The following is a 14,960-nucleotide window of genomic DNA, read 5'->3' as shown; positions in this document are numbered from 1 at the left end:
TCTTAACAGGCTCTTTCACATAGCAAAAGTTTTTCATTTTGATGAAGTCTAGTAAGCATCATGCTTTTGGTGTCAAGATCTACTCTGTAGAATCAATCTATACCCAGTTCTGGAGCTACCCATGCAGATTCACATGTGAAACCATCAGGGCTCTCCTCTAGCAGAGTGGGTGCCTTCCTTTCCCTGAGTGATGTGAGTAAACAAGCACAACTTCTTTAGTTTTCCTTCAAAGAGAAAAGGATAAACTTATTGATATGTGTGTAGTTCCAAGATTTTGATGAATAATTGCATGAGACAAGATTTTCAAGGGAAGGGTTTTTTTGTTTGTTGTTTTTTTTAATCCCTTCATCTTCTGACAGTCTCTGTCTATGACAGACTATAGTGGTTTACAGCTAGGTTTGCCGGGGTAGTAAAAATAAGACAAACAAAATAAGATGCCCAGCTAAATTTGAAGTTTGAATTTGAATAATTTTTAGCACAAGTATGTCCCATGCAGTATCTGGTAGGACATACTTATACTGAAATTATTTATGTTTATCTGAAATCCTACTTAACTGAGTGCCCCGTATTTTATTTATAGGATTGTATATAGGCAACCCTATCTAGTAGAAGACGTTCACCATAGTAGCCAAAATTTTTTTTGAAAGCCCAGATGTTTATTATATAACATTTTCTTTATCACCAAGCAATTAGTAATGTTCTTTCCTCTTTTCTTCCTTCCTTTAACAAATATTTAATAAGCAGGTATTACATGCCGGATACTGTTTTATGTACTGGAATGAGATAATAAGCCAGTCAAAGAAAAAATAAATATAAATAATTTATAAACAATGATGAAGAAAATAAAACAGGTGATGTGATAAAGAATGTCTCAGTGGGGCGGGCTACCTTAGCTCGAACGGTCAGGTAAGTCCTCCCTGAAGAGTTGGTATTTCAACTGCGTCCTCAGGGGCAAGAGAGAGGCAGAAGGTTTCATAGGATAAGTTGCAGGCAGAAGGAACCGTAAAAGCCCTAAGATGGTGTATTAGTTTCTACAGCTGTTGTGAAAACCTAACACAAACTTGGTGGTTTGAAACAACAGAAATTTATTCTCTCACAGTTCTAGAGGCCAGAAGTCTGAAAACAAGGTGTTTGCAGGGCCATGCTTTCTCTGGAGGTGCTGGGGAGGATCTGTTCCTTGCCTTTCCCAGCTCCTGGTGGCTACCAGCATTTCTTGGCTTGTGTCTGAATGACTCTAATCTTCGAGGCCAGCATCTTCAAATTTTCTCCTCTGTGTGTGTCTGACTAATCTCCCTCTTATAAGGACATCATGATGGCATTTAGGACCCACCAGGTAATTCAGAATAATCAGTATCTCCAGCTCAAGACACCTAATTTAATCACAACTTCAAAAAAAAATTACATCCCCTTTTTTGCCATGTAAGGTCACACTCACAGATTTCATGGATTAGGACATGGATACATTTTCTGGCGGAGCATTTTTCAGCCTACCACAGATGGGAGGAGCTCAGCACGTTCTAACAGCGTGTGGAGGCAGCACAGAGAGAGGTGTGGGGGCCGTGAGGGCTGACGCGTAGGCAGGGCCTGGCAGTCAAGGTAAGGGATTCAGGTTCTAGTTCAATGTCAATGGGCAGCCAGTGAAAGATTTTAAACAGGAGACAGGGAGTGACAAGAATTACATTTTTAAAAGCATTTATCTGGTCCCTCTGTGGAGGCTGGACATTAAAAGGGCCAAGGGTGAAAGGAGAAGGAATCATTAGAGCCATGGCGGCTGCCAGAGAAGGGCAGCCTGAGGCCTTGGTAGCTTGAATTCAAGGGGTCGCAAGGGAGAGGAGGGGACAAGGTTGGACAGAGGGGATAGATTTTGGAGAAAAAGACATGAGGACTTACTCATGATTAGATCAGGTAGTAAAAACAAAACAAACAGAAAACAAAATAAAGGGAAGGTATGATAGAGTTCTCCTAGGTTTGGAGCTAAATGTTAATAAGAAGCCAAATATTGACATTTGCTCTCTTCTCTTCTCTGCCATCCTATATGTGGTTGAATTTGCTCCTTGCCAGATTTCCTCACAAGACTTTCAGGATCAAGCAATTCCTGGCCAAGAAACAAATGCTGAATCATCCCATTCCCCAATGTATTTGAATGAAAACTGGTAATAAAATCAGATACAACTCCAAGAGAAGACATTGGAGAAGAACCAAGCTGGGTCTATAAGGAGGCTCAAATATGAAGTGGCACACATTTATGTTGTGTCAAGGTCACTTGCATCTTACCATATCACAGTAGTGGGAACATCACTACTGTCTGAAAAGCCACATGTGTTTTATGGGAGAAATGGAATGGTTGGTTCTTCTTTTGTTGTCAGTGTTTCTGCACTAGTGCTTTGGGGCTTAGTAATAAATATGTGAAACCTTTTGTTGGAAAAAATATGTTGACATTTGATGTACTTGGTTAAGACTCTCTAGTCTGCTCTAGGGAGAGGATTTCACACAAAGTAAAGAGAGGAGTAGGTTTTGTCCTGTCCTAAAATACATTTGATAAAGTGAGCTTGGTCTTCAGGAGAGAGATTCTTTTTCTTCCATCCAAAATCAAGTCTTAACAGAGGCATCACGCTTCAGATGAAGGTTAAAAGAACCAGAGCGGTGCCGTGACCGTGATTGATGATGACGTGACAAGCACCTGTTAATGCTGCAAACCTCTCACCTTCCGGGTCAGTTCCACTTGGCAGGCAGCATCTTTCACGTCCAGGGTGAAGAGTGGCTCAGCCACCAGGATATCCTGTGTCAGTGATGTTTTCCACCACATGGTGTTCATCAATAAAGAGTGGATGGCAACAAATCAATTGCTGTGATGCAAGTTGGGCAGAGATAAGTATGACCGTGAGAAAGTGCGCAAACTTCAGTCTCCTCAACTCTGAGGGGTAAGAGTTGTTGAGAAGGTCAAATGGGATAATGAATGTGCCAGCACTTTGGAAACAATGAAGATCTAACAGCAACTTGTCATGATTATATCAAACACTATTATATATTTTATTATATTTGATTCTTCAACAGCACCTTGCACTTAGTATAGACTCCATAAATTGTTTGTCAAATTTAATTAAGTAAGTACAACAAACATGGCCATAAACCAGGTAGATTTGTTTGGCAAGTACTCATGGACTGATCATAAGAGATTGGTCCCACGGTTCCCCGACTTATATTCAGATGTCCTTTATCAGGACGAGAAAATGGCCAGCTGCAGCTGTCCTCAGTCTGACACAAAGTATTCTGGCCTAAAACATGACACATCAGGGTCTTGCAACCTCAAATATGTGGGAGGTAACTTCATTACACTATCAGATTATTAATGATGCTCACTCATACTCCAGCATTAGGGCTTCAAAGGGTAGTCATTATGTCCAAAGGCAAGTTTTTGGGTGGGTCTGTCTGACTGAAAGAATAAAAATTTTCATATCATTCTTAAAGGTTTTATTTATGTAAAATAACTTATTACTTCAGGTTTCTATCAGGTAGATTTGGGGAGATAACTGACCTACTGGATCTATCCATCAGCCATGTCTGTGGCTACCCTGAGATCCTATCAGTTTCATGTTGGAGAGAAAACAGTGGAATTCTTTGTCCTCTCATACACAGCACTGTCTAAAGATAATGAAACTCATATGATAAATTATAAATGCAATTTGATTTTCTCCATAACTTCTCTCATCAACTAAAATTGTTCACAAAATTTAAAAGTTAGATTTATAAGCTAATTTTCTAAAAGATACGGCATCTAAATCCACTATTTGTTGAATGGGTTACTTTTTAAATACCACCCAGTTTTACCTAAGAGCTACTATCACATCTTTTTCATTTGTTTTCTAAAGTCCAAACTCTATCTCCCTTTTTGCCTTCACGGTCTTCTGATTTGATAGAAAGATTAAATGTCAAACTTAATTTAAAATCAACATTTTCTGAGGCTGAGCTGCAGTTAGATCTAGACCTGGACTTAAAGAGTACAGTATTTAACAATAGAACATCCCTCCAAATATGCATCTTCAAAAATAACTTATCATGACCATACCTATCATAACAGTTTTTTTAGCATCTGTGAATATTACATGTCAAAGTCCATCAATTTTATTAGCCAAGACAGGATAGAATGTTATTGAAGAACTGATGAAGATGTTTATAATAATTGTAACTGGTAGAAATGGCAAAGCTCTGATTCACTTTGATCTTCATGGAATCATACAAAGTAGGAAGTCTTTGGGTCATCTTGTTTATTTCCATGGTATTAAGGGTGACTGGACATTATCCGGTGTCCTTTGTATTTGTTTTGGGAATAAGGTAGATCAGGAAATACAGGTAGAGAACAGCAGTGACCCAGAGCTTTTAAAAAATTCTGTCAAGTAGCCTGGCTTCAAAGGAGAGTGCCCAGCCTGGTTCATAGATATTATCACATTCTACTTAATAAACTCGTGCAGATAAAAAAATATCTACCCTGGGCATGAAACAATTATTTAATCTATATATTCCAAGGCCCTCAGAGAAAATCAGAAAGATCTTTATAATAATCATCCACTATAAAAAGAAATGTAGCCTTACTTTCTACACCTTTCATAAGAATTTGTGTTGGGGAAGAAACTCTTGAGCATTTGCTACTGTTGGCAAACCCTGCTGGGGGCCCCCAGAGAATGTTATCTGGTATGTGCAGTATCCATGTGTCTATAGGTCTATGAACCCCTGAGCCATGTCCTTGATCCTACACAGGTGGACGTGACTGGAGGACATCTTTATCTCTGACCTTGTGAGTCAGTTCAGATTTTCCTGGGGTAGAAAGAAAGAGGTGCTTTTCCAGAAGCTTCTCTTTTTCCAGAAGCTCTGCCCCTTATTTATACTAACGTCCCCCTAAGAGTAACTAAGCTTCTCTTTACAAATCCTGGATGCCACTTTTAAATTGTTATTTGCTCCAAAGATCTCTGTCTCTTCAAGCCCCAGAACTAACGCACTCACATCCCTCCCAGGCTATTTTCTCCCCCATCTTTTATGAAGTCTTCCATCAGGTAGGGAAGACTCTATCCTCTAAGCCAGCACTTCTCAAACTTGAGTGCACACCCAAATCACCTAGAGAATCAGTCTCTCACCACCAGAGATTTTGATTCATTAGGTTGAGCTTTATGACTGAGAATGTGCATTTCCATCCAGCTCACAAATCACACTTGAGTAGCACTGCTTTAAGTCATATTAAGAGCATCTGAATTGCCCAGTTTCAAATTTCCATCCCATCAGTCACTATTGATTTTGCTACAGCAGAGGAGACATTCCTCCATCCACAGTGATTCTCACTTCTTGTGGGTGCTAATGGTCTGACTTGCCATGATGCTGCCATCATTCATCACCTCAATTTGATTATAGCTCTGTCTGCCACTAGTGAATGGAAGCTTTGTCCAAACTTAGATTGTTGTGTTCTTGAATTGCATTGCTCCTCAAGCCCCATACAGGCTAGATGAGTGGTGTTCTCCATCAGTTATATTCTTGGAGGGGCTTATGTCCTTTAGCTACAGCTAGATTCAGAGTGGTCCCCTTGCTCAAACTTTCACCTATACAGTTTGCTATGGTCTGAATATTACTGTCTCCCCAAAATTCATAAGTTGAAACCTAACTCCCAAAGTGATGGCGTCAGGAGGTGGGTCCTTTGGGGGTGATTAGGTCATGAGGCAGAGACTTCTTGAATGAGATTAATGCTCTTAAAGAGACACCACAGAGTTCCCTACCCCCTTCTGCCATTTAAGGATACCATGAGATGTTTGCAACCCAGAAGATTGCCCTCATCCAACTGTGCTGACACCCTGATCTCTGACCTCCAGCCTCCAGAACTGTGAGAATTAAATTTATATTGTTTAGAAGCTACCTAGTCTCTGGTAGTTTGCTGTAGTAGCCCAGACAGACTATGACACCATTATATCCTGCTTTATCCATAACTCCTGCTAGATAGTGGGATCCATAAATCTTCCCATTACAGTTGATTGGGTAAGAAGTGAATATCTAACCTCAAAAAAGAGATATCCACAAAGAAATCTGAGCCAATTGGATCCCTTCATTCTGTTTTGTTGTTGTCATTTTAAAAGATTTTTTTAGAACAGTTTTATGTTCACAGCGAAACTGAGAGGAAGGTACAGAGATTTTCAATGTATCCCCTGTCCTCAGACATGCATAGCCTCCTCCATTTTCAATGTGCCCCACCAGAGTGGTATATTTGTTACAACTGATGAACCTACATTGACATATCATAATCATCTGAAGTCCATAGTTTACTTCAGGGTTCACTCACAGTGTTGTGCATTCTGTGGATATTGTTGATTCTTTTGGATTTTCTATAAAATGATTATGTCATCTGTGAACAAAGACAGTTTTATTTCCTCCTTCCCAATCTGTATCACCTTTTATTTTTTCTTGCCTTGTGGCATAAGCACTTCCAGTATGATGTTGAAAAGGAGTGGACATCCTTGCCTTGTACCTGATCTGAGTGGGAGAGCTTTGCAGTTTTCACCATTGTATGATGTTAGCTCTAGGTTTTCTGTAGATAGTCTTTATCAACTTGAGGAAGTCCCCCTCTATTCTTACATTACTGAAAGTTTTTATCATGGATGGGCGTTGCATTTTGTCAAATACTTTTTCTGCATCTACTGATACGATCATGTGTTTTTTTCTTTTTATCCCGTTAATGTGATGGATTATATTTATTGATTTTCAAATGTTGAATCAGCCTTGCATACATGGGATAGACCCACTGGTCATAGTGTATAATTCTTTTTATACATTTTGTATTCAATTTGCTAATATTTTGTTGAGGATTTTGCATCTCTATTCATGAGAGATATTGGTCTATAGTTTTCTTTTCTTTTAATGTCTTTCCTTGTGGTATTAGTGTAATGCTGGCCTCATAGGATGAGTCAGGAAATATCCCCTCTGTTTGTATCCTTTGAGAGAGATTTTAGAGAACCAATATAATTTCTTCCTTATATATTTGGTAGAATTCACCACTGAACACATCTGAGCTTGGTGCTTTCTGTTTGTTAATTAAATTTCTTTAGTAGATATAAGCCCCGAATTGGTATAATTTCTTCCTTCCATATTTGTTAGAATTCACAACTGAACACATCTGGGCTTTGTGCTTTCTGTTTGTTCATTAAGTTTCTTTAATAGACATAGGCCTATTCAAATGTCTATTTCTTCTTCTGTAAGTTTTAGCAGATTGTCCTTTAAAAATTGGCCCATTTCATCTAGATTATCTTATTTGTGGGCATAGTTCATATTATTTTTTATCATTCTTTTAATGTCCATGGGATCTGCAGTGATGGCCCCTCTTTCATTTCTGATATTAGTAATTTATATCTTCTCTCTCCCTCTTTTTAGCTATCCTGGCTAGAGGCTTATCAGTTTTACTGATCTTTTTAAGAACCAGCTTTTGCTTTAATTGATTTTCTCTACTGATTCCCTGTTTTCAATTTTATTGTGTTCTCCTATGATTCGTATTATTCACTTTCTTCTGCTTACTTTGGATTTAATTTGCTTTTCTTTTTTTACTGTCTTAAAATGGAAGCTTAGATGACTGATTTTAGGTCTTTCTTCTTTTCTAATATATACATTCACTGCTATTAAGTTCCCTCTAACCACTGCTTTTGTTGCATCCTACAAATTTTGATAAGTTGTGTTTTCATTTTCATTTACCAATATATTTCAAAATTTCTCGTGGAATTTCTTAGATGACTCCTTTGTTACTTAAAAGTATCTTGTTTAATCTCTACTTATTTGGGGATTTTCCAGTTATCTTTCTATTATTGATTTCTGGGTTAATTCCATTGTGATCTGAGAGCAGATGTTATATAATTTTTATTCTTTTAAACTCGTTAAGGTGTATTTTATCTCCCAGAATATGGTCTATATTGGTGATATTCCATGTAAGCTTGAGAATAATGTGTATTCTGCTGTTGTTGGAAGAAGCAGTCTACAGTTGTCAACTTTATTGTGTTGATTAATGGTACTGTTGAGTTCAGCTATGTCCTTACTGATTTTCTGCCTGCTGTATTCATCCATTTCTGATAGAGAAGTAGTGAAGTCTTCAACTATGATAGTGGATTCATCTATTTCTTCCTGCAGTTCTATCAGTGTTTTCCTCACATAGTTTGACACTCTGTTTTATGTGCATACATGTTAAGAATTGTTAGAGCATTAGCCCCTTTATCGCTGATAACTTTTCTTGCTTTGAAGTCTGCTTTGTTTGAAATTAATATGGCTATGTTTGCTTCCTTTTGATTAGTGTTAGCATGGCATATTTTTCTCCATCCATTTACTTTTAATCTATATGAGTCTTTATATTTAAAGGTAGTTTCTTGTGGACAACATATAGCTAGATGTTATTTTTTTGATACACTCTGACAATCACTGCCTTTTAATTGATGCATTTAGAACATTGCTGTTCAAAGTGATTATTAATATAGTTTGCTTAATAGCTACCAATTACAGTTTAGGTTTTCTTACTCCAGCACTGGTTCCTGTGTCAGTTTCTGCTTGTGAGTCTCTGCTCCACTAAGCCATGTCTCCCTATATTTGCCTGTCTGTCTCTCTAAATTTGGAGGTAGCAGTTTACCCTGTGTCCTCTCTTTTCTTAAGGATCCTAGAAGAGTTGTTGATTTTTCAATCTGTTAAGCTTTTTACTTGTTGTTAGAATGAAGCAGTGATTTCCAATCTCCTTACACGTGGAATTCAAAACTAGAAGTCTTTGTTATGTTTTTGAACAAAGAAACTCACAAGAAAGTTCAAGTCTGTGGTAGACACCTGAGCAAGGTGCTGGTCAATAGGAGTAGAGGAAGGTGATCAATGAGAAGGATGGATCAGATGGTGAGGTTCCCTGCAACCACCCAGACACTAGATTTCAAGCTCTCTTGGCCACAGTCTTGTTGTGCAAGACCCACCCAACCAAATTAGCAGCCCTGCACATGAGTTTTTTGTTGACATTATTATTGGAGTAGGCTGAGAATAGTTTGCCAGTAAACAAATACTGAGATAAAAGATACTACTGAATGCAGAGTAATGTTCTAAGGTTGAAAGTAAAGAATGGCACAAGAAGAAGAGATGCTTTTCCACAGAACCATGGGTCCATGGATGAGGGTAGGTAGATGTATATTCTGGGAGCCTAAGAGTTTTGGGACACAAACTAAGCCAATTTATCCCATTATTAAATTCAAAGTTTTAAAGTATTCTAAGCTACCTCTAAGTTTACCTCTAAGTACCTCTAAGCTTACTTCAATAATCTTGATCTGTGTTTCACAAAAATGATTATAACTCACTTGCATGTGTATATGTTTGTACTGAATGCTTATTATATGCTAGTTTGTCCGTGCTAAAGATACAATGGAAAATAATCTAATTTTCAATTTCATGAATTCAACTTCTCATGACTATGTAAATAAGTAAGAAGAGTAGGGACACACTAACATTAGAAAGGTTTCATCCCATGTAATACAAGCTGCAAATATGGTGTGTTTCTTGATTTATTTATGTATATTTTCTCCTGATCCATATTTTGGCTCTACTTCCCTGTTGTTCTACGTTGCCTAATTAATCTAATTTTATGCCACTTATTTGCAAAGTAAAGCAAATAGTGAAAAGTAAAGCAAATAGTCACAAACTAGCTTCTAGGTAAGTGTCTTGCCCATTTGCGATTTTTCTTGTAAGAGTCTTAGGGTATTCACAAGCTAAGCTACTTAGGGTATTCAAAAAATAAGGTAATGGTCCACTAACATTACAAATAGCCATTGCATGCCATCTTTTAGATCTTAGGAATTAAATAGCCCAGTAATTTTTCTTCTTTTGCCATAAATATGAAGAGAAACATCTGACAGTTTTGTAAGAAGTAAGTTTTTAAAATCTTTACGACAGTAAGATCTAAGGGAATTACGTATTTAAAGTTTCACAGAGAAGTGATCCACAAGCTAAGTCACTGCACTCTGCTCACTGCAAATTGTGCATCTTCTGGATTTCAGAAAGGAGCTCTTTACATGAATTCATCTGTAAAAAGACCCTCTCTGCAGTCAGAGCAAATGGAGAAATAATGTAATTGCTTGTATCGTATATTTTAAGAATCACAAAGTCAAATGCCTGCAGGGGCCAGACAGTTAATACAAAAATGTGACGAGGGCCATGTAGGGATACTGGCACACTGGCGAGCATGTGCCCTGGTTAAGGACTCCACTCAGCAAGGGCAAGAGGGTTGTGCGGAAACGTAGGCTCAGGACTCCCAGGGTGTCCCATTTTTTCAATTAAAGTATGAATGTTAAAGTGTAGTCTCTTAATTTCAAGTGTTGAAAAATATTCATAAAACTTCACACCCTTTGCAGGACACACCAAAGTATTATGCAGATCAAATATACACCACAGCCACCATAACCATCCAGTTGCAACATCCAATCTGGAATATTACATCAATTCTCTGCTTCATCTGATCAAATTTTTATATTACTTCCTCTATGCAAAGAGAAGATAAGCCCTGGAGAAGAAGAAGTGGATAAGTGGGGAACTGGAGAGTAGTACTATATATAAAAAAAAAGATTTTAAAACTCCATCGTGCCTTCTGAAATGATATAAAAGAAAGAGCTTTGACATCTCCCGTTAGGACAGTAGAGCCACCGTTACAGGGAATTGTCTGCTCTGTTCTGTGGCACTTTAGTTATTCTAGCTTACACGTTTGACAACCTCTATCTTTTTAAAATTTGAAATTCTATCACTCTTTTCAGAGTACCCAGAGCTCAAGTCTAATTTTAACTAATCCAGTGTATAGATGCTTGTTTTTTTAGGATCCTTTCCTCATAATAAACATCTGGGAAGTGCTTAAAGTTATGCAGTGTTTTTATAAATTTTTGTAAAGCATGAGTAAAAGAAAAGCAAGTCAAAGTTTCCCTTTCTATATACGGTCTAAAAAGATCTTCCTACAGACCACCTTTTCTTATCTTCCCTTAAGAGTCAGCCATAAAACATGCCACTGGCCACTAAGAGCAATTTTCAGGTGATCCTCATGAGAAGGGAAAAACCTTCCATATATTTATGACTTTTCACAATCTATTTTCTTCATGTTCCAAATCATGTCAGATATCTTATTGCCATGACACACAATGCCCAGTAGAGACAGTCGGTATGGCTCCCATCACTTCAATAACACATCACTCAGGGCAATTATGCATCAGCTTCAAGTGCTTTTTAAAAAGCAGTCTCAGGAAGACCATTTCTGTTTTTCCAACTCAGTCTTTAAGTTGAATATATTGTCTATAACCTAAACCAAAACTGGCGTTTATTCAGTCATTCAACACATATTTATTGAAGGCTTCTATATTTATGGAGGCACTCTGCTAGGAATCAGGAACATAATGTGAATCAAATGGACACAGTTCTGCCTTCATGGATCCAAGGGATCAGAAATTAATCAAACAAATCAGCGTATAATCACAAGCTTTGATAAGTACAAGTATGCTGAAGGAGGATCATGAAGTGCAATGAGAGTCTAAAACAGGGAATGTGTCATGACCTGGTCTGGGGATGGAGGGGAAGTCTTCACTAAGGAAGCGATGCTCAAACTGATAGCTCCAGAGTACTTAGGTAGCAACATAGGGAAGAAGAAGTCAGTTAGAATGTTCCACTCAGAGAGGACTGTACATGTCACAGTCCAGGGAGGGAATAGGGCACATTTAAAGAGCTGAAAGCAACCTAGTATGGCTGGGGTTCATAAAGGGAAGAAGGTGCAAAATGAAGCCTGATAGGTAAGTAGGGACCATATCATTCACAACTCCTAGGAAGAGCAATGGGGAGCTACTGATGGATTTGGGACTAAGGAGTAAATGTTTTCATATATGTATTTTTAAAGGATCTCTCACTCTGGTGGGGGAGAGGAGATATAAGTAGACTAGTTACAAGGTGTATTAATCAGGTCTTTCTGAGGTTTTGACATTTGGACTTTGCTGATCCTGAAGAGACTGCTACTCCCAGGGCTAATAGTAAAGAACTCCCCTGCAAGTGCTCCTTTTATATGCAAACCAACCAATCCAAAGCCCAACCCTCCAACCACCTTTACTAGCTCTTATGCTCCTGGTCAATATCCTCCTGCCCTAATCACCCAGGGACAGGTAACAGACAACCAGGGACAGCTCCTGTGCCCCAGAACCCACTGGAATTATTCAAAGTAGCACATCCTATGCCTGTTTACCCTGCCTCACCCATTTCTTCCCATGGAAACCATAATAAAAGCTCTTGTCCACAATTTCTCCTCACTCCCTCTGCCTCTTGACCAGTCCTGGTGCTTCCCCATGTGGGCCCACTGAGTGGTGTGCCATGCTTCCTGTTTCTAGAGATCTGTGACTTTTCCTTCATGTCAGTCATCTCTGTGTCTGTAGGTCTCACCATACCTGATTAAAACAAATCCTGGGTACATTTTAAAACACAATGCCAGGGCAGTAAGACAAGTGACTTCTTTTTTTAAAAAAATATATTCTCCTATTATTCTTTTATTTTTTTGGCTGCACTGAGTCTTCATTGCTGTGCGTGGGTTTTCTCTAGTTGTGGTAAGCAGGGCTTACTCTTTGTTGCAGTGTGTGGGCTTCTCATTGTGGTGGCTTCTCTGGTTGTGGAGCATGGGCTCTAGGTTTGCGGGCTTCAGTTGTGGCATGTGGGCTCAGTAGTTGTGGCTCGTGGGCTCTAGAGTACAGGCTCAGTAGTTGTGGTGCACGGGCTTAGTTGCTCCCCGGATGTGGGATCTTCCCGGACCAGGGCTCAAACTCATTGGCAGGCAGATTTTTAACCACTGCACCACAAGGGAAGTCCAAGACAAGTGATTTCTGATGGAGGCTTGAACTAAGATGATCACAGTGGAGAGGAAGAAAAGTGGACGGTTACAGAAAAGTTAAGATGGATTGGATAAGGGGGTGAGGAAGAGGGAGGTATCTAAGATGATTTCTGGGTTTATGTTATGTTCAATTAAACAGATGAAGGTGCCATGTACAAAAGAGGAAATGCAGGAAAAGGACCAAGTTTGGGAGAGAGGATGATGAGTAAAATGTGCTTTCAAAATGGGCACTATTTAGAAGACCTAAATAGATATTTCTCAAAATAAGATATACAGATGGCCAAAAAACACATGAAAAGACGCTCAGCTTCACTAATTATTACAGAAATGCAAATCAAAACTACAGTGAGGTACCACCCCACACCAGTCAGAATGGCCATCATTAAAAAGTCTATAAATAACAAATGCTGGCGAGGCTGTGGAGAAAAGGGAACCCTCCTATGCTGTTAGTGGGAATGTAAGTTAGTGCAGCCACTGTGGAAAACAGTATGGAGGTTCCTCAAAAAATTAAAAATAGGATTACCATATGATCCAGCAATCCCACTCCTGGGCATATATCCAGACAACACTGTAATTCAAAAAGATACATGTACCCCTATGTTCATAGCAGCACTATTCACAATAGCCAAAACATGGAAACAACCTAAATGTCCATCAACAGGTGAATGGATAAAGAAGATGTGGTATATACAATATATACAATGGAGTACTACTCAGCCATAAAAAAGAACTAAATAATGCCATTTGCAGCAACATGGATGTAACTAGAGATTATCATACTAAGTGAAGTCAGAAAGAGAATGATAAATACCATATGTTATCACTTATATGTGGAATCTAAAATATGACACAAATGAACCTATCTACAAAACAGAAACAGACTCACAGACATAGAGAACAGACTTGTGGTTGCCAAGGGGAAGGGGAGTGGGGGAGGGAAGGACTGGAAGTTGGGGTTAGTAGATGCAAACTATTACATTTAGAATGGACAAACAACAAGGTCCTACTCTATAGCATAGGGAACTATATCCAATATCCTGGGATAAACCATAATGGAAAAGAATATAAAAAAGAATGTATATATTGTGTATAACTGAGTCACTTTGCTGTACAACAGAAATTAACACCACACTGTAAATCAACTATACTTCAATTAAAAAATGTGCTTTCAAGACAACCAAATGTAAATGTTTCAGGGAAATTTCGACTTAAGCTTATATTCAAGGAAAGGAATCCCCACCACCCTTGTCCATTTACCCAAAGATGAGGACTCCAAGGCAATACTATTTATAGACTGTGAATTTTTCCCTAATATATCACACTTCTTCTTGATGGAACTGACAGTTTAAAATGAGAAACATTACTATATTTATATCTTACAGGCTGTGAAAAATTAATTTTCACATGCTCTTATAGATGCTATTTGATACACATCTGTCTGCCTACTGTCCATGTTAAACTAAAATGCATTCTCATAGTGAAATATTCTCCGAACCTGAGCCAAATTGCCTGAAAGTGCCCTTCATTCTATGAACCATAAGGATAGTACTTCCTTTAATGTGACAAGAAATCACACTGTCAGGTTCTCCTGATTCACCCCAATAATCACACTTACTTGGATCACACTGCAACACAAGTTTTTCTCAGATTGATCTTTAAATTTATGGGATGAAGAAGATAACAGTTACGGGAAAAATTCCAAGTTGGCTGTCATTCTTGTAATTGGTGGGTCTTTTCATGGTTTCAGGATAAAAATAGAGAGACCAACAGGGTGACATGAGATATTTCCCTCTCTCCTTCGAAACTGGAAAGACAGAGGTGCTAAAATAATGACTTTGCCACTATTACTTTTACCAAGGAGGTTTGAGGGTTGTTTTCTCTCTTTTTCTGTATTTTGAGAAGTTCTAACAAAAAAGATTTCTGAAGTTTTTGTTATCTAGCTCAATTTTGACTGTGGAGCTGAAGAAAAGAAAGAAGTCTATGCTCCTTCAGGGAAGGCAAGTCTATTTCATGGTAACTAATCATACTCCCAGGATTCTGATCTTGGATTGTGTAAGAAGTCTAAATTGCCTACAAGCACCAG

General features: G+C 38.4%; 1 pseudogene; it reads left to right on the top strand.

The window, feature by feature from the left end:
- The first annotated feature begins 1,764 nt into the window (after positions 1-1,764).
- LOC132529979 (large ribosomal subunit protein eL39-like) lies at positions 1,765-2,215 on the top strand (annotated as a pseudogene).
- The last annotated feature ends 12,745 nt before the right edge of the window (positions 2,216-14,960 follow it).

The sequence above is a fragment of the Lagenorhynchus albirostris genome, chromosome 11 (assembly GCF_949774975.1).
Source record: "Lagenorhynchus albirostris chromosome 11, mLagAlb1.1, whole genome shotgun sequence".
NCBI classification, from domain to species: Eukaryota; Metazoa; Chordata; class Mammalia; order Artiodactyla; family Delphinidae; genus Lagenorhynchus; species Lagenorhynchus albirostris.
Note: the sequence above shows the minus strand (reverse complement) of the source record. Positions and strands in the feature narration are given on the sequence as shown.